The following is a 19,801-nucleotide window of genomic DNA, read 5'->3' on the forward strand; positions in this document are numbered from 1 at the left end:
AAATAAGCCTAGACAGATTATCCCCTGCCCACCCATGTGTGTGTGTATGAGTGTGTATGTATGTGCATGTGAGTGCATGTGTGTATGTGTGTGTATGCGTATACGTGTGTATATGTATGTGTGTATGTGTGTGTAATGTGTGTACGTGTGTATATGTATGTGTGTATGTGTGTATATGTGTGTATATGTATGTGTGTATGTGTGTGTACATGTGTGTATGTATGTGTGCATGTGTGTGTGTACACACATGTATTATTTAGAAGTTATTTAGAAGCTCACAGTTCCAGAGAGTAGTAGAGTGCATGTCCATCACAGCAGGGAGCATGGCAGCAGGTAGGCAGGCATGGAGGGCCATCTGTTGAGACAGCAGCCAGAAGGCAGGGAGAACCAACTGGAATGGTGTAGGCTTTTGAAAGCTCAAAGCCTGCCTCCAGTGACACACTTCCTCCAGAAGGCCACATCTCTTAACCCTTCTCAAATAGTTCCACCAACTAGGGACCGAGCATTCCAACATATGAGCCAGTATGGGCCATTCTCAACTGAACCACCACACTGACCCTGGAGCTAGGCTGGTTGGCCAGAACAACCTGATAACCTCCTGTCTCTGTCTCCCACAGATCTGGGATTACATCTGTGTGCAGTCACATCTAGCTTTTTATACAGGCCCTGGGGATTTGAACGCAGGCCCTCGTGTCTCTACAGCAAGTGCTCTTAGCCAGTAATGTGTCTCACCAGCCCCTGGAAGATGAGTCTTACTATAATATATGGCACTGTCAAATTCAAATGCCTGCCAGGGAATCATTTGTCAACGGGGTAGGCAAATTTTCAATCTGAAGCACGCTTCAAATCATTGCTCAGACCAGGTGCCCAACTAAAGGCACATAAATGATCTATAATAACCAGCCAAGGAATACATATGTCAGAGAGGGCTCTACAGCTGGAAAAACCAGAGCATATTCCAAAACCAAAGAGGAATTCCTTTTGGATTGTTGGTTATTTGGGATTACCTGGGGCTAGGTCACAGATCATTGGCGTAGATAATCAGGAATTGACTGCACATGTGGATATTAAGCCTACTGGGTCTCTGGCATTCCCCAGAGGTGTGATCACAGCCTCCATTACTCCTGTGACCCAGAGCCCAGGGAGGAGTGGAGCTCTAAACCCCCAGCAATCCCAGAGAGGGAATAGAAATCCTATACTAATTCTCCAGAGACCAGAGTTGCTCCTAGAATTAGAGGAGTATGCTGTGCTTTGTCATAAACTGCAGCCCGAGTGAAGGGTCATGGAAAGATCTGGAATTCTCTGTGCCAGCTGCACCTTCTTAGTTACTGTTATAACTTATGGAACAGGACAGGCATGTAGAAAGGAAGCTGAGACGAATTGCCCTGCGGAAGAGCATTACTACAGGGACTGCCACGCAGAGCTGTAAGGGACCCTGCAGTGGGATCACATTAGGAGTGGTCGCTGTCACGCAAAGCGTGAAAGGACTCTGCAGGAGAGAGCCTCCCATTCCCTTCAGGTCCCAGAATATCATATGAGTTGTAGCATCAGATGATGGACAACTTTACATGGTCCTAAAGGGTAAAACAGACCCTACAGTTCCAGGGGATTTCTGACTCTCACAGGCTTTGAGGGATGTGATGTATACCATGTGACACAGGCTCTGTGCTAGGAGTCAAAGACACTGCATATTGTTCAAGGTTGGACTTTGTTACAGTTACAAAAGGGAGGCAGGCGACTCCAGTCTGAGAGTTGTGAGGTCACAGTAGCTCTCTGGCCTCTAGAGACATACTGTATGGGGGTGTGACACAATTCGGGGGATAGAGAGAGGAAGCTAGAAGATTTGTGATCTGACCGTTGTTACAGCGTCAGAGTCGTCTGCCCTAAACTGTTCCATGAGCTTAAAGGAGGAACAGCTACAAATAAAGTTTAAAGGAGGGAAGTTTTGCTTTGGAGACCTCTACTTCACAGCCTCACTGGCCCTTGGCCAACACACAGGTCTATTTTCTCTAGGCCTTCCTCTCACAGGGAGGACGTTCCTGGGAGGACGGTCTGTGCTCACGGCCTCTCCTCCCACCTCATTCCCAGTTTCTTGTATGCGGTGTTGCTACTTCCTGGAACCTGAAATGTCCCTTCCTGGAGAGATGACTATTAGACAGGAAGTAAACAAAACTTAAAGGGCTCCAGATCTAAAACCAACACGCACCCACTGTCTGAGGAAGCTCCTGAAACCAGATTCAAGGTCTTATCTCCAGAGGAGACTCTGGTGGAGTCCCAGCAAGTTGTGGGGAGAGTCGTCTGCAGGGACACAGCTTTCCTGAGTAAGGAAAAAACCAGGCTGGAGCAAGCTTTTCAGTGATGTTGAGTCACCCGTTGAGTGGCCAGTGCTTCTGTAACCTGAGAAACTCACTGGTTCACGACTCCTGGAGAATTATCTTTAATCTGTTGTTGGGGAATTTTTTCTTTTGCTTGACTCTCTCCAGAAAAAGTTACACAGTGTTGTTCCATACTGGTCAACCCCCAGCCTCCGGAGGTCAATTCAAGAACTATATCGAAGCAGGCTTGCAGATGGCCGGGCAAATCTGTTCTCTACCTAACAGGAACTCCCATGACGATTGCCCTAATTGTGAGCCCAGCAGGAAGACTTCAGGGACTGGCTTGGGTCGACTGTTTAGAAGTCTGTGAACGGAGGCTTTCTTTTTTTATTTTATTTTTTAATATTTTTATTTTCTATATTCTTTGTTTACATTCCAAATGATTTCTCCTTTCCCGGATCGCTCCTCCCCATATGTCCCCAAAACCTTCTTCTCTCCATCCCTTCTCCAATCACCTCCCTCCTTTTTCTCTGTCCTTATATTCCCCTCCAATGCTAGATCAATCCTTTCCAGGATCAGGACCCTCTCCATACTTCTTCATGGGAGTCATTTGTTATGCGATTTGTGCCTTGGGTATTCAGGGCTTCTGGGCTAATTAATATCCACTTATCAGAGATTGCATTGCATGTGTATTCTTTTGTGATTGGGTTACCTCACTTAGGATGATATTTTCCAGATCAAACCATTTGCCTAAAAATTTTGTGAATTCATTGTTTCTAATTGCTGAGTACTATTCCAAAGACTCTGGGTGGCTGGATCTGGCTCTGAGAGACAGCTGAGAAGCAAGAGTCTCTGTGGTGAGGGGAAGAATGTTATTCCACTTCTTTCTCCCCACCCCCACCCCCATTTGGCTCCTGGCGCATCTTAAGGACTTGGTATTCCTTTTCCTGGGAATATTTTGTTTTGCTTGTTGTTTTGATGGTGTTGTTGTTGTTCATTTTTGTTCTGTTGTTGTTTTGTTTTGTTCGAGACGGGGGCCTTACTGTATAGCTCCGGAAGTCCTGGCTGTCCCTTCAACTCACAGAGATCCTCTTGCCTGTGCTTCCCTGGTGCCTCTGTGCCTGGATTTCCTGGGAGTATTTTAACAAATACAAAGAGGCATATTAAAAGGATTACTGATAGCACTGTACTGAGCACAGAGACTGCAGTCACCGTGGACCACTGCTTTGTGGTCTGTGTGGTGAAGGACGGCACTGGACTCCTGTGAACTGAGAATCTCCCCCCCCCCCCCGCCCACTGTGGCACTTTTTAAAGACATCCTTAGCCTCACAGAAAGAGTCTGATAATTTATAGGTTAACATTTTCTTTTAATGTGGATAGCGTTTTCCTCATTTATAGTTAATTAGGTTAAGCATGCATGGGGAGCGAGGGAGAAAGGCTTTTAGCAATGCTCTAAGTGATTAGTAATTTGAATAAAGTGAAGAAGCTGGAAAAGATGGAGCACCCAGCGCCCTGCTCTGAGAGCTCTGCGGTCAAAGATGACACAGTGGTTACTAAAGCACCAAGGAGAAGATAACAGAATGTGCCGGCATCAGGCAGGCTGGAAGCTCTGTGTGTGTGTGTGTGTGTGTGTGTGTGTGTGTGTGTGTGAGAGAGAGAGAGAGAGAGAGAGAGAGAGAGAGAGAGAGAGAGAGAGCGCAGCATCAGTGGCAGCAAACGGCTGGTGGAGATGGCCCTGTGTAAGAACGCCTCCTGCAAGCTGGACAAGCATGCAGAACTGGGCTGGAATACTCAGCACAGGAGTAAAAAACTGGGTGTGGCCAGATGCGCCTCTATGCCCAACACTGCAGAGGGAGGAGACAAAGGGAATACCAGCTGCCAGCCAGCCTCCAAGTTCAATCTCGAGGAAACACCGCCCAGAGTGACAGAGGGGTGCCCAATGTCTTCCTCTGATCATGGGTGTGCATTCGGGTGCATCCCAACACACACACACACACACACACACACACACACACACTTACACACTCATTACTCCCACACATACAAAAGGCTGAAGGCTGAGCATACTGCCTTCATTTCGAATATCCGGAGAACCAGTGTTGAGTTTCAGATGCTAAGTCACACCGAGTCACTGAGGCAAAGGGAGAAGCTGGTGGTTAAGTGGCAGATCTTTTCCACATTAAGGCTCAGTCTGCTTGTGTGTCAAGTGAGAATAGTAATGGCACCAACACCTTGGTCTTGTCTATGCTAAGAGATAAGGGTGTGTCCTAGTTGCTTTTCTATTGTTGCCAAGAGAACCAACCCACCCGAGAACCAAGGCAACCTCTCAAAGAAAGAGCTTACTTAAGACTTAGAGTTTCGCAGGGTTAGTTACTGGCAGCAGGCAGGCAGGCGAGCAGGGCACTGGAGTAATAGCTGAGAGACCACATGGATCCATGAGTAGGAGGCAGAGGAAGAGAGAAAGAAAGAGAGGGAGAGGGGAAGAGAGAGGGAGGGGAGGGGAGGAAAAGAGAGGGGGAAGAAAAGGGGAGGGAAACGGAGGGGGAGGGGGAGGGGAAGAGAGGAGGAGGGGAGGTAAAGAGGGGAGGGGAGGGAAAGGGAGGGAAAGGGAGGGAGAGGGAGGGGAGGAAGAGGGGAGGGAGGGGAGGGGAAAGAAAGGGAGGGGAGGAAGAGGGGAGGGAAGGGGAGGGGAGGGAAAGGGAGGGAGAGGGGAGGGAAGGGGAGGGGAGGGAAAAGAAGGGGAGGGGAATGGAAGGGGAGGGAAGAGAAGGGGGAGGGGAGGGAAAAGAAGGGGAGGGGAATGGAAGGGGAGGGAAGAGAAGGGGGAGGGGAGGGAAAAGAAGGGGAGGGGAATGGAAGGGGAGGGAAGAGAAGGGGGAGGGGAGGGAAAAGAAGAGGAGGGGAATGGAAGGGGAGGGAAGAGAAGGGGGAGGGGAGGGAAAGAGAAGGGGAGGGGAATGGAAGGGGAGGGAAGAGAAGGGGGAGGGGAGGGAAAAGAAGGGGAGGGGAATGGAAGGGGAGGGAAGAGAAGGGGGAGGGGAAACCTCAAAGCTTGCCCCCAGCAATGCACCTGCTCTAGGGGCCATTCTTATTCAAAACACCACAGTGTGCACTTTGTAACTACTGGACACTGATAGCAGCTACTTTTTTTTTATACAGTATTTGTATATTTACTTTGTGTGTGTGTGCGTGTGTGTGTGTGTGTGTGTGTGTGTGTGTGTGTGTGTGTATAGGCAAGTGCATGGCTGTGTGTGTGTGTGCGCACAGGCGTGCATGTGGACAGATGCTGGAGACCAGCATCAGGATACAAATCTGAGTTTATTGTACAGCACATACACTTCTATACACTGTTCGAGTCAATCCTTAGTCCCTAAATCCTTGGCCAACCATAACTTGTCGCCTGCTCCAATGACAGCCCTGCCTGATGAGGTAACTCAGGAGTGGGAAGGGGCATATAGTCACCTGTTAGGATCCATGAGGATGGGGAAGCAGCAGCGCCCTGGCCCCAGTTGCTTTCCCTCACTCGTGTTCCGGTAGCCGGTGGTGCCTCCCTCCCCACCCCATTTTTTTCTTTACAAATTTGACTTCCACGTGCAATAAGCTGGCTAGACCAGTTAGTGAGTTGCTAAGGTCCAGGGATCTGCCTGCCTTCCCCTTTCTAGCACTGCCATTCCAAACCAGCCAGGGACACTCTACCTGGCTGATTTGTTTTGTGTTCCTTACATGGGCTCTGATAATAGAACTCAGGACCTGATACTTGCAAGGCAAAAAGTTTGCCTGCTAAGCCATCTCACCAGCCCCAAAGGTAAGTTCTTACATGTATCGTTTCCCAGAAACTAATCTAGTTGGAATGGTTTCAGTTATATTGCTGCCTTTCCAATCATCTCTATAGTACTGAGAATTGAACATGGGGACTTGAACGTGCTCAGCCACTGAGCTATATCCCCAACCCCTCCAATCATTTTTACAGCAACAACAAAAACCTTGAAAGCAACAGTTTACAGAAGATACTGTGTGTTTCTCTCCTGGTTTACCAGTGTTAGGCTGGAAAATAAACAAACCCCCCTCCTCCACACACAGACGGGCAGCTGTGGTGTCAGAGGAAACCAGGGATGCCTAGATAAATTCTACCTTTATTCTTCCTATCTGTGTGACCTTCAGAGTATTCTCAGACTCTCTAGACCTGTTTCATTCTCCATACAGTAGTAATTGTTCTCATGAAGGAAATAAAATAACTTAAATGATAAGAACCTATGTGTCCCAAGGTTGGTAAATGGTTCAGTGAGTAAACTGTAAATGCATGTTTAAAAAGAAAGAAAAAGAACCAGAGAGTAGAGGATGATGGAGTAGAGGGTGCTTACCATCTTACCACTGCAAAAGCAGAAACAGGCAGATCCCTGAGACACCGTGGCCTGCCAGCTTAGCTTATTCTGCAAGTTCCAGGCCAGGAAGAGACCTAGCCACAACCAAAACAAAACCAAACAAGCAAAAATAAGGTAAATAACCCCCGAGTAGTGACAGACAAGATTGTCCTCTGGCCTCCAATATGTGGTCACACATGTGTAAGCATAAGCACACACACACACACACACACACACACAGTTGGAGAGAGAGAAACAGAGACAGAGACAGAAACAGACACAGAGACAGACAGAGACAGAGACAGAGAGAGTTCCCAATCAGGGGACAAGAATTAGCTTTCAAGACAAAAATTCTACTAGTGTAAAGGACTCTTGAGCAGTTGATAGTTATAGAGACATATAGTCAACTGGTATGCTCATCGATAGATGAAAAGACAGACAAAGTGTGGTATACATGCATGCTGGGATATCTTTCAGGCAGGGAAAGAATGAAATCCCGTCTTTTACAGTAGGTTAGAATGAAAGACGCCATGTTAAGTGGAATGAACCAGTTACAGGCGGCCAGGCACCGCATGGTCACTTGTGGAAAAGTCTACACTGGGGAGGAATGGGGGGGGGGCGCTGGTGATAAGCCTTGGAAGCCATGCCTGGGAGAGGGTGGACAATGGGGGATGGGGTCTAGATCAGTCCTAATACTCAGAGCACAATAAGGTGTCTACCCTCTCCTGTCATTTTCCCTCCTTCCCTCTCCCCCCCCCCCTTTTTCTTTTTCAAGACCTGGTGTATCTCAGGCTAGCCCCATCTTACAATGTACTCAAGGATAACCTTGAACTCATGATCCTTCTTCCTCTACCTCCACAGGTTGGGATTGCAGGCCAGACGTGTGCCACCATAGTGCGCATAAACAGCACTGGGGACTGATTTCGAGCCTCTAGCTCCTTCCCTAATTTCTGAGTATTTATAAATGATTAGAAGACTCAGAAGGCTTCAAATACATGGAAATACTGCTTTAGAAAACAGAAATCCTGTTTACCCTGGTTTGCTCTTTATATATTATATACCTGTAGAAGAAACACTACACCATAAATGTGTATAAGTGTTATATGTGATTCTATGTATGTAAGCTCTCTTTGTGTGTGTTTGTTTAAGCATGTATGTGTTGTTGCGCTGTGGCAGTCACTGACCATGTTTGGAAGTTGGTTGTTTTCTTCTGTCGTGTGAGTCCTAGGGTTTGAACTTGGGTCACCAGGCTCGCAGAAAGGGCTGTTTCCCCACTGAGCCATCTCACCAGCCATAACATTCGATTTTTTAGAGGATCCATTCATCGTCCCACACACGTCTCTGGCTGACGTCTTAGCTCTGCCCTGGGTCAGCTTCCTGCTGAAGAAATGAGTCTCAGTTTGGTAGAGAACTGACCCTGGGTGCTGAAACCAGGCCGACTGAATGGGAATCCAGCAGTTCCCTTCGCTAGCTGGGAGACCCAGAGCAAGCTACTTAGCTTTTGGGACCTCAGCCTGTTCCTCTCTGCAGTGGCTAACACAGCCCACTTCCAAAGCTGGCAAGAGAGTACAGGAAGGAGCATCCTGGCACAGAGGCAGTGCGGAACAATTTCCTAACAGAACACTAAAGGCATTTCAAGCCCCCCCACCTTCAGTCCATGAACTGTCCAATGGACTCCTGAGTGTGTTCCGTAGAAATCCACCTTCCTCTCTCTTCCACACACCCCTCCCTCACCACCTCAGCTGTCCTTAACTTCAGCTCAAGGTCTTCCCTTTCCCTGGGGACTACTAAGTCTGCAGGACACCAACCCAAGGTCCTCAGAGGGGAGGGACCAGACCCTGGTGGGCGGGGTCATCGTCTTCTAGATCCTTAGAGCCACCCTGTGGCTTCCAGGCAACAGGCCTGAGAAGGAAAGAGAGGTTTTCTTTTCTTTTCCTTTTTTTCCCTGCCTATTGTTTTAATTCAGTTCTAATGGGAAATAAGTCGCACGGGAAACGCCTTTGATGTTTGTGTGTTTGTTTCCCTAGTTCAATTTCCTCCTTATGGAGGAAAGACTTCCTCTGTGGGTGATAACTTACTCTGGCCAGCAGAATGGAGGAATGTTTATCACATCTCAGACCACGCCCCTCCCCGCCCCCTGCAACCTTCTGCAAGCACACAGGCTTCTGCGTTTGCTGCCGGGCTGAGAGAATTACTCAACTGTGAACGGCTCGCTATCTGTCACTTTGCTCATTAGGCAGGTGAGAAAATGTATCTACGGCCTGTCTCGTGGCCCTCATTAGCTCAAAGGCACATTTTCACTTTCCTTATTTGTTTTAAAGATGAATGTATATGAGACGGCGTTCGGTCAGAAATCCTCCGTATCATTTGAAGAAGCAAAAGCCTGGATAATCTTATTATCTTCCCAATAATTGTGTTGTTCAGAAGGTTGAGAAAGGGTAATTGCCCCGACTATATTTCCAGTCTGGGTAGGCTTTGGGGGCTGAAACTGGGTACCGGGTAGCAAGGACTCAAGTCTTCAGCATAGAAAGCAGACCATGGCACTTTCAGAATGACTATAAACAGGGTCAGCAAAATGGACGACCAAGTTAGCATGAAACTTGATTACCCGAGTTCAATCCCCAGCACCCACATAAAGGGGAAGGAGGGAACGGACTTCCTAGAGTTGACCTCTGACCAACCTACACATGTGAGCTTGTACACATGCCACCACCACCACCACCAAAACAATAACAATGAATGAATTAAAATAATAAAGGAAAGTATAATAAACACATACTCCATTAAGGACAACTATGTAAACCAATGAACTTTACCCTGAGATGCCTGTTTTGATGGCCAAAATACAATAATATTATTCTATCATCAACTTTGTATTAAATACAACTCTGGTTCCACCTGGGGATGTAGCGAAAGGTTAGGCTGTTTGTTTTTTGGTGGGGGAAGGGGTGAGATATCGGATGGATGTGTGGATTCGTGGGAGTGTATTAAGATATGCTTTCTGTGAAGTGGTCTTTATAGGTATTCTATATTTATTTATCAAGATGCTAAAGCAGAGCTGAAATGACCCAGTCTCATTCAAGAATCTGACACGCCCGTTTGCCTTCCTGATGGAAATGTGTCAACCCATTTCCTGTTGGCTGCACTTGACTTGGGGTGTTTAGGATCCATTTTTGTTCCGTCACAATAAATATAGTTCCAGCTTTATTAGCGTCTGTGTGGAGTCCCAGTGGTGGATACCCTGTGGCTGATGATTTGCGTAAAGAGCCGTCTGTCCCAGGAGACGAAAAGAAGGCAAATACTGCGCGGTCTACATGAGCATCAAGCTTCTAACATGAGCTGGAGAAACAGCTCACGTGCCATTTCTCCAGAGGACCCCGAGTTCAGGCCCACTACCCCTGTAAACATCAGCTCTAGGGAGATCAGACGCCCTCTTCTGGCTGCTGTGGGCACTGCAGTCACGTTCACACACCTAAATTTAGGAACATGCATACACATAAATACAAATAAATCTTTTTTTTTAATCCTCACACATGTAGCCTCTTGTGTTCGGCATTAACTCCCTGCATGCGTTCACACATAGCTTCCCACACCAGAACAAATAGATGAACTAGACAGGGAGATATACTCAGTGAGTCTGGAAACGTAAGATGTCTAAAGAAAGAGCCTTCTCTTTTATTTTTAAACGCTTGATTCTTTTGGGTACCAACGCCAGCTGAAATGCTTAGGTTTTCATCTCCTTCAGCCATTTTCTTCATTCAGAGAAATGAGAGTGGCACGGTCCATTCAAGGGAGCTATAATGCATTATTATAATGGGGCTCGACCCGAGTAGCTAATCACGTTTTATTAACACTTTTTGGCCCAGGGAGTTGGGATTTCTCCAAGCTGACTGTCAGGGTAGGAATCCTGGGAATCTCTATAAGTAATTAGCATTACAAGATCTTGACTCCTGGGGTGATTCAAATTAATACAAAATAAAAGTGCAAATTTCCAAATAGACTTGGAAGCCAGATCTATTATTAAATTTATGTTATTAAAATCCTTCATAGCTAGTATGAAGAGAATCCAAAGCGGAGGTTTTCCTTAAATATCTTCACGACTCATCTTGGATTCTTTAAAATTAAATGTCGGAGCCTACAATGAAGGATCAAAAGAATTTTCTGTACAATTGAGTTACGCCTTGGCAGCGAAGTTTTCCTCAAACCAAATCCCTACAAAGCAATATTAGTTTCATGGTCACAGTCGCCTTTGGACTTTCCCTGATACACTTGGCAGCTCTCTTCAGAGCACCAAAGAACCGCTGGCAACATCAATCACCCATTTCATAAGCAGGAGCTGAGAGGCGACAGGAGGGCGCTTGGCACAATACCACCCCTCCGCCGTGGAACCCCTCCCACGCAGGGAAAAAGAGAGACACGTACCCGCACACCGTACAGCATAGAGACGTTACAGAGTATTCGTCTTTGGATAAGGTCCCACTAATGTGTAAATAACCTGTTTTCTCTAACCATGTCTTTAGCAGGCTAAGTGGCTAATTGTTATTGATCAGCTCTGCCCACTGTTCCAATATCAGTCATTATTGAAAATAATCTCAACACCCTTCATTAAGCATGCATCTGTTTCCATGGGAATGCGTTTGAAACACAGAGAGGCGACTTGAGCGTTATTGGTTTCACTGTAGCGCCGGCACCGAGGGCTGTGGTTGCCTAATCTGTCATATTTAATCAACTTTCATCTCTTAACACTGACTGCAGTTATCAATGAGGTAAGGATTAATATTCTGGGCGAAGCAGATGATAAATCATTTGTATATAATTAGTGTACAGCAAGGTTACAGCTGACATGAATTTTTATCTTAATTATGAGAGAAATTTGTTCCATTAATTTAATTTAGCTTGCATGAGTGGCTAGACACCTAACAAAGTTAATCTTACACCTGTCAGTACAGCATTAAGGAGAAAGCCCCGAATGGAGGCACTCTCTCTCTCTCATCCTTCTGCGGATGAGGATAATGTTGTTCGTCCTGGTGTGGAAACAGATCATAGGCGGGAAGACGGAGAGAGGGCTCTTCTTAAAGATGTCTCGGGGGATTTATGGAGGAATATTAAAGCAACTCCAGTCATGTCGCTCTGCTTGCTTTAGTTGCTATCATACTTTGGCAAAACTGCCTTGTTCCTACCTTGTAAATCACATTGTGATTGTGTGTGTGTGTGTGTGTGTGTTGTGTGCATACAGTGTGTTTTGTAGATGTGCCTGAAATGTGTGTGTGTGTGTGTATGTGTGTGTGTGTGTTGTGTGCATACAGTGTGTTTTGTAGATGTGCCTGAAATGTGTGTGTGTGTGTGTGTGTGTGTGTGTACCTGTTAGAGTTTGGAGGCAAATGCTGCTTTGTCTCAGGACAAAGCTATCACATTTATATAAAATGCAGTGAAATAAGAAAATTTGTGTTTAGGGCCTGCAAGATGGCTCAGTGGGTAAAACAGCTTATCATCTGAGTTTGATCCCTAGGACCCACATGACGATGGGAGAAGAGACCCAAGTTCTTTATCCTCTGACTTTCATTTGTGTACTGTCTCTCTCTCACACACACATACACAATTAATTAATTAATTATTAACTAATTAAATAAACTGTAATTTTAAAAAGGAAGTGAATATTTGTCTGTGTTGCCTAAATGATTCTTTTTAGAGTATAATTAGATAGAATTCCTATGACTAGAGCTACTGCACAAATGACCCTTTTGTTGGCATCCCAAAGGCACAGATCTAAGCTACACCTAAACCCTGTACTAATTATCAGAGTAATGGCTACATCTGATCAATTATAGTTGATTGACAAATTAGGTGAGGCTGTTTATAAAGGGAAATGTGATGTTGATATTATTTTGCTGATGAGTAGATTCCCAGTGAATTTTGAAATGCGTTTAAAGAGGTTTAATGAAACTAAATCCCTTTGTAAATCTACCTTTTGGATAATATTTAGTCCTGATGTCAAATCTGGGGCAGGAAGACATCTTTAAAGAAAGGACAGCAAATACAGCAAAAAGTAGCAGAGACACAATATAAAAAATCCCAAATAAACCGGATGGTTGGCAGATAATTCTACACAAGCCAAAACAGAATTAAAACAAGTCTTATCAAGGCTATTTTTACCCATTTATATGTTTATAATCCCCTGTCCAGCTTGAAAAGGCACAGGCTTCTGCATTTAGAAAACCCAAATAAGCTCTCAACTGCACTGTTAATTACACAGTAAGTCAGATTAATGCCTTGTGATACTAGTCCACAATTATCACCTGGAGCTTGGGTCAAGAAGTGTAGAGTTGGTTATTCACAAGAAATGACTGATTTAAAAACAAAGGGTGCTAATGGAATCCAATAGCACTTTTCATTCATTCCGCTTGGCATCTCTATTACCTGAGATGATTCACAGTCCATTATGGGAGCTTCCATGCTAATAGAACGTCTATCTTCTGTAATACAGACACATCACAGCGCTAACTGGGAATGTGTCACAATGAATTTCATCTAGATTTCACTTCATCTCTTCATGGACTGTAAAATTTGCTCTTGCACAATGCCTAAATTTACTGTGGGTAATTGAGAGAGATCTATAGAAGCAGCCACCCTCGGTTAAAAAAAAGAGAGAGAGAGAAAGAAAAAAAAAAGCAGTTTCCCAGAGATCCATTGTAAACTGTGTAGTTTTGCCTTAGCTGGGGAAAGATTACAAGGAGCCCAACCTTGCCTTTACTAATGAGATGTTTTGCTGAGTTCAAAAGAGAGATTGGGCTTGGGGGACATGTTTAAGGAGACTCTGCCACTTGGGAAAGGAAAAACAGGAAGGGTCCTATCTTTCATTTCAGGGGAAAGCTTTTGCAAAAAGGAACAAAAATAAGTTTAGAAACAGGCTTCATTAGTTCCACAGGGAGTATAAATCAGGGCCACGATAGACATAATATTTTCCAAACCTGCCTGCATCTACTTGGCAGAGAACGAAGACCTCACGCATGACCCAGCCTTCCAGGGGCGAACATTCCTCCTCACACAGCTGAGGTAGACCCAGCTCTTGCTCGTCAGGCCTTCTGTTTCACAGATTGTTAATCTTAACTAAAATATTTGGCATTGAGCTATCTGCATGAATTGTTGATAAAGAATTAAGATAACATGTGAGCTATTAAATATAATATGTGCTCATATTCTTTCTGTGATATCTCTGGTTACTGCACATAAACTAGACCCACTAGTCTTTCTTTTATCCTCCTTTCAAACTGCTGCCCTTTCTTTCCTTATTTTATTATTATTGTTGTTGTTGTTGCTGCTGCTGCTGCTGTTGTCATTTTGACTATTCCCATCAGAAGCAAAACAGAACGACTGGGTGCCATTAGCAATCATAAGCCTTGATATTTGTTAACCAATTAGAATGGTGATCTATTCCAAAGCTTTTTCTTCCTAAGCCAAAGACTGAATAATAGCATTATGCTTCACTGGCGGTGAAGCGAGCCGAGCCTTTACATTAGGGGAAAATCAGAATGGGATGACTGTGGCTCATTACTGAAATAGGTAGCTGATGAACTGAGAAAGACAAAGGGCATTGTTCAATGGAATGTCATTATTAGAGGTGCCCGTGTTTAACAAATGTACTGTAAGTTAATTCAGTAGTGTTTTCTATAAAGTTCTCCACTGAACACCCATGGCTTGTTTTTTTCCATCTCGACATACCTAACACCTTCTTAAAAAAAACAGCTTTGTGGAAATAATGTCACCCCCCACACCCCCCAATCGCTGGTGTGTGTATTGGGAATTGGAGGATAATTATACCAAGCTCAAAACCACTTTCTGTCCATGGTATCACTGTCCTGATATATTGTGTGGTGTGCAGGAGTGCCATACATGCAGGGGTCAGAGGAAGCTGAAGACGGTAGCTTTCTCCTTGTACCTTTATGTGGGGTCCAGGGATTAAACCCAGGCCATGAGGCTCACACATCAAGCCCCTTTCCTCCACGGACACCTTTGCCTGACTCCTCAGTACTTTGCTGTTGTCATCATTGTTGTTGACGTCGTCACCGTCACCATCACCACCACTACCACCACCACCATCATCATCATCATTTGTTTTCTTTTGGAGATAGGGTTTCTCTGTATAGCAGCCCTAGGCTGTCCTGGAACTTGCTCAGTAGACCAGGCTGGCCTGGTACTCATAAAGATCTACCTGCCTCTACCTCCTCAATGCTAGGATTAAAGGTGCACACCACTGTGCCCAGCTTCAGTATTAATTTTTTGAAAGATGTGTTCTATTTGTTCTGTGTGTCTGGATTTACAAATGTATGTCCGAGTGTGTGCGGTTGCTTGCTCGCTTGCGTGCATGTGTGCGCATGCGCACACGTGTTCCTGAGCGTCATCAGGTTTTCCCCTAGGGAAAATGAGCTGCCTTCCCAGCCCCACCCCAATTCTATGCCACTCTCTGTGAAAATCCTGGCCGGATGCAATTGTGTTTATTTTCTCAGATTTACATGCACTTTGCTGGGACATTGGTAATGTAGGGGAGAGGAGAGAAAAGCGTAAACAATAATCTTGCAGAAGACTTGTGAAAAACATTTCAAGATTAAAGAGTACTCGTGGTATGGGGAGGGGGTGAAACCTCTGGCATCTGTGCAAAACTGTTTGCTCGACTCTAGAGGTGATAAAAATAATTTATGAAGCTCTGCATTTTTAGCAAGAGGAAATGACCTCAGCTTTTGGCAACGCGATGCAGTTAGCAAAGCCACTCTCCACGACTTTTATGGATTTCCTAGAGCTACATATTTTGTGACCTGGATTTCAGATTTATTGGCAGATACATAAGCCACATTAAGCAATATAAAATGCAGTGGATGCATCAAATATCCCAGCAGGGACCCACTGACAGTGGGAGAGAGGCTGCCTTTTGGAAGAAGTCACCGAATTGGATAGCTGTTTATGCATTGGTCTAAACAGGCTCTGCATTTTGTTTTAAATAAAGACATTTGTTCAAAACAAAAGAGGCTCCCGCTGTACTCATAATCTATTGGGTGGTAGGAAGGGAGGGGATGGCCAACTTTAAAAATCTAATCAACCCTCAAGATTTGAGTGTGAACATGTTTTTGCTTCCAGTACTGGGAGGCAGGCATCTCAGCAGGGGGAAGGGGAGCATATTGTGCTTGCTTCTGAAGCAAAATCTTGGAGTAAGGCTAGCTCTCTCAGGATGGTGATGTGCTCTGTGGGGCTTGGGTGAATCTTGACTGCTTTGGCCAGTACCAGGAAGGAAATTAGTACCCTTTACTAAGCACTAGACACAGATGGAAGAAGTTCTGGAAAACCCATGCCCGTGCCTGATGTCATAAAACAAAATGCCTAGCAGGGGATTGGGTGGAGTGGGATGCTAGCCCAGTGATTAAAGTGCTTGCCTTGCAAGCACAAGGCCTGAGTTTGAGCCCCTAGAATCCATGTAAAAAATGTTTGGCATGGTGGTTACAACATGCTTCTAATCTTAGTGCCGGGGAGACAGAAGTGAGTGAGAAATCTTAACCTAAAGTCTAGTTCCAGGCCAATGCGAGGCCCTGCCCCCCAAAATAAGGTGGATGGTGCCTAGGAAATGATCCTAGAGGTGACCTCTGGATTCCATGCACATGCAGACATGCTCATCCATGAAACACACATGCATACCTTGCACACACATGAAAAGGCAAGAGCCCACTGTGGAAAGCAGCAGGACACTCTGGTGACCATCCAGCTTGACCAGCTGGGTCACCTCGAGTGGCTCTTACTCTTTCTCAAACTTCCAAGGGGAGTCACGGCGTCTTTTCCAATAGGGGAGTCCCTACTGGAAACTGCGGATCCAAATGCCTCTATTAATGAAATGGCATCACAGGCTACAAAGAGACTCTTTGAACGACAGTGAACAACTTGAGAAGATCCTGACCCAGGAATAATGCTGAACAGAAGAGAGATGGACTGCTGGTTTCGTGGGGAGCTCACAACTCACTCTTCCTTGGCTGTGCGTCTTACTGTGAAGGATCCCTTTGTCTAAGACTCCCGTCACCAGACAATCTCCCCAAGAAACCCTCTGGGTGTGTTCCATCCCACCACCTTTGTGCCTCTGTCCTCTGAAAACTGACTGCTCTTTGTCTAAACCGTTGACGCGGCCCCTAGGAGGGTGGGACTCGGGTTCTAGACCGAGACCTTACTGCTCTAAGTCCTGACTGTGCCACTATTTGCTGTGTGACCTTGGGCAAGGCTCTGACTTCCCTGAGCTTCAGAAGTCTTCCTGTAAATCAAGGGACAATAATTACATTCATTTACCAGACAGTTGCTACAGTAAAATCCAAGTCTACTGGCCAAGCATTTGGGCATTCTATGCAAACTGCTTCACTGGTAAAGCAACAATTCGTGGAAGGCGGAGTCACGGGAAGCAAGCTGTGTGCTCCCTGCAGTGTTTAAGACTGGGGAGATGAGTCAGCCTGTAAAATGCTTGCCTTGCAGAACAGGAGGGCCTGAGTTAAATCCCCAGAACCTACATTTTAAGAAGCTGCTCCGTAGGAATTGGGGTGATAGCTCACTGGGTAGATAAGGTGCCCGCCACATAAGCGTGGGTACCGGAGGAGTTCAGGTCCCTATACTCCGTGGGGGATGGGAGGGGAGCCAGGTGTGGCAACACTGTTGCTCTCCCAAGTCTGGGAGGGAGAGATGGGGATCCTAGGAGCTTCCTGGCCGGCCTAGCCCAGTGGATTTTTGGTTCAGTGATAATTTACTAAAAGAGAAGGCGGAAAATGATACAATTAGACACCAGATGTTGACCTCTGTCCTCCACACCTCTGTGTGTATGCACACAGGTGTGTACGTGTATACATACACACACCTGGCTAGAATTCCAGAGCCATAAAGAAATAAAGAGAGCATAAAGATAGGTGGGCTAGTGGAACTTGAAAGCCAGCCAGCCTGCTTAGTCTCTGGAAGAACTCCAGGACATTGACACGCAGGCACAGTCTCGAACTTAGACGGGTGGTATTCTGAAGGAATGTAAGTTGTCCTGTAATCTCCGTATGCACACATGCGTACCTGCCAGCATGTGAATAACACACTTGTGCACACACAAATCGAGTACTGAAATGTAAAGTCTTGCTACGGCGGGGAAGGAGAAGAGGGAGCAGCGGTAATCGACTAGAACACCCACATTCTTATTGCATTCTCTACAATAAAATAGAAACTCTACAAAGTTCTCTACTTTACTGTCCGCTCTTATTATATCAGAATATAAACATCCCGGGCCGGAAAGGCGTATCTGTGAGTATGAACAATGACTGCTCTTCCAGAGGGTTTGGGTTCAAATGCCAGGATGCACATGTGGCTAACAAGATCTGCAACTCCAGTTTCAGGGTACCCGGTGCCCTCTTCCGGTCTCTGAGGACACAGTGTGCATGTGATGCACAGACATACATTCAGGCAAAAAACACCACATACATAAAATAAAAATAAATATTCAAAACCATCTGTAAATACTAAATCTAATAAGTAATGTGTAAAATATATTTTAGTAGAGCTCTTATGAAGTACACTGTGTAAGTTATTTCCAATAACTGCTCTGCCTCTTTCAGATATATATCAATCTAGTACCTATTTTAACAACAAAACAACTGAAGTTCAGGAAAGGTAAGAAATATGCAAGTGAAGGATGAATCTAGCTCATGCTAATCAGATGCCAAGATCGAGTGCTCGCCTGGAGCCGTACTGCCATTGGACACCACACCGTCCAATCACGATGGATGCAGTCTCTGCACTCATCACAGCCCCTCCTTCTAGGAGGAGGGACTAACAAGCTAGGATGAGAGGGGGCCAATGAGAGCTCAGAGAATAAAAGTGTTTGCTGCAAAGCGGTTTGATTCCTGGGGCCCCTGTGTAGTGGAAGGAGAGGACCAACTTCTACAGGTTGTCCTTGGACCATCCCACACAGGCAAACATACCGCACCTATCCTCACACTATATAAAATTTAAAATCTTACATAGAAGGAGAAGGAGGAGGAGGGCAAAGAGGAGGGGGAGGAGGACGAGAAAGGGGAGGAGGACGATGACAATGATGAGGAAGGGGACAAGGAAGACGAAGAGGAGGAGAAAGAGGAGGAGGAGGAGGAGGAGGAGGAGGAGGAGGAGGAGGAGGAGGAGAAGTTGTTAGCAATGAATGGCCAGAAAATTCTGAATGCTGAGTCACACTGAGCAGGCTCTATGTTAGGGAGTGGCAGGAACCAAAAGAAAGAGAGACTCTCACTTCAGAGACACACAGTAGGAACAACATGGAAGCCCCAGTGTGATGATTTGTCCACTAAAGTGCTTGCCTTACAAGCAGCAGGACCGGAGTTAGAACCCCAGAATCCATGCAAAACAAAACAGACAAAAGAAAGGAACACAAAGAAACAACGAATGAAAAACAAACAAACGAACAAACAACAACAAAATACACGCACGGTGGGTCGTGGGCGGGTGTGATCTCAGCGCGGGGGAGGCAGAGCCCAGCAGATCCCTGCTTATTTGGAGAGCTCCAGAGCAGCTCCAGAGCAGAAGCCCCGCCTCAAAACAAGGTGAGTATCATCTCAAGAACAACAATCGAGGTGATCCCATGCCTTCAACATGCACATAGACGTGCACCTGCGTGCGCGCACGCACAAACACAACATGTACGCGCAAAGCAAAACAGCACAGCTCACATTCATCAGGACTCATGCTGTAGCAGGTCCCGTCCAGGATGAGGACAAGAAGTGCTGAACAACGGAGATGACAGATGTGGGTAGTGACTTACATTCGAAGCCTCGTTGCTTGGGGATGATAACCGTGCTTTATAGCCTCCTCTGTCTCAGCAGAAAGCCAGATGAAGGCGTCCATACTGGCAAGGGTGGGACACGGTCTGGGAAGAAAAATGGGATTGGGAGAAGCAGCCAAGACCAGCCCTGAAATCCCCAGTTGGAAGTGTCCCTGCAGTCTGTGGCTTGGCCTAGGACCAGGGTAGAAACATGTGGTCAGCGCACAACAGGCTGGAGACCATGGGGTCAGGAAGGACATGGGTTTATGAATGTCTTCGTCAGATTAAAAGGATCTGGCCTCTCCACGCAACCATTTCTA

The 19,801-nt window shown here is 45.9% G+C and overlaps 1 long non-coding RNA gene across 1 annotated transcript in view; it reads right to left on the reverse strand.

The window, feature by feature from the left end:
• The window catches only part of LOC127697795 (uncharacterized), a 30,881-nt gene extending 11,308 nt beyond the window's left edge, over positions 1–19,573 (reverse strand). The window contains exon 1 of the long non-coding RNA XR_007980531.1: positions 19,482–19,573. This is a non-coding gene — a long non-coding RNA (uncharacterized LOC127697795). The remainder of the gene's footprint in view (positions 1–19,481) is intronic.
• Between the last annotated feature and the right edge of the window lie 228 nt (positions 19,574–19,801).

Source organism: Apodemus sylvaticus, chromosome 12 (genome assembly GCF_947179515.1).
Source record: "Apodemus sylvaticus chromosome 12, mApoSyl1.1, whole genome shotgun sequence".
Lineage (NCBI taxonomy): Eukaryota > Metazoa > Chordata > Mammalia > Rodentia > Muridae > Apodemus > Apodemus sylvaticus.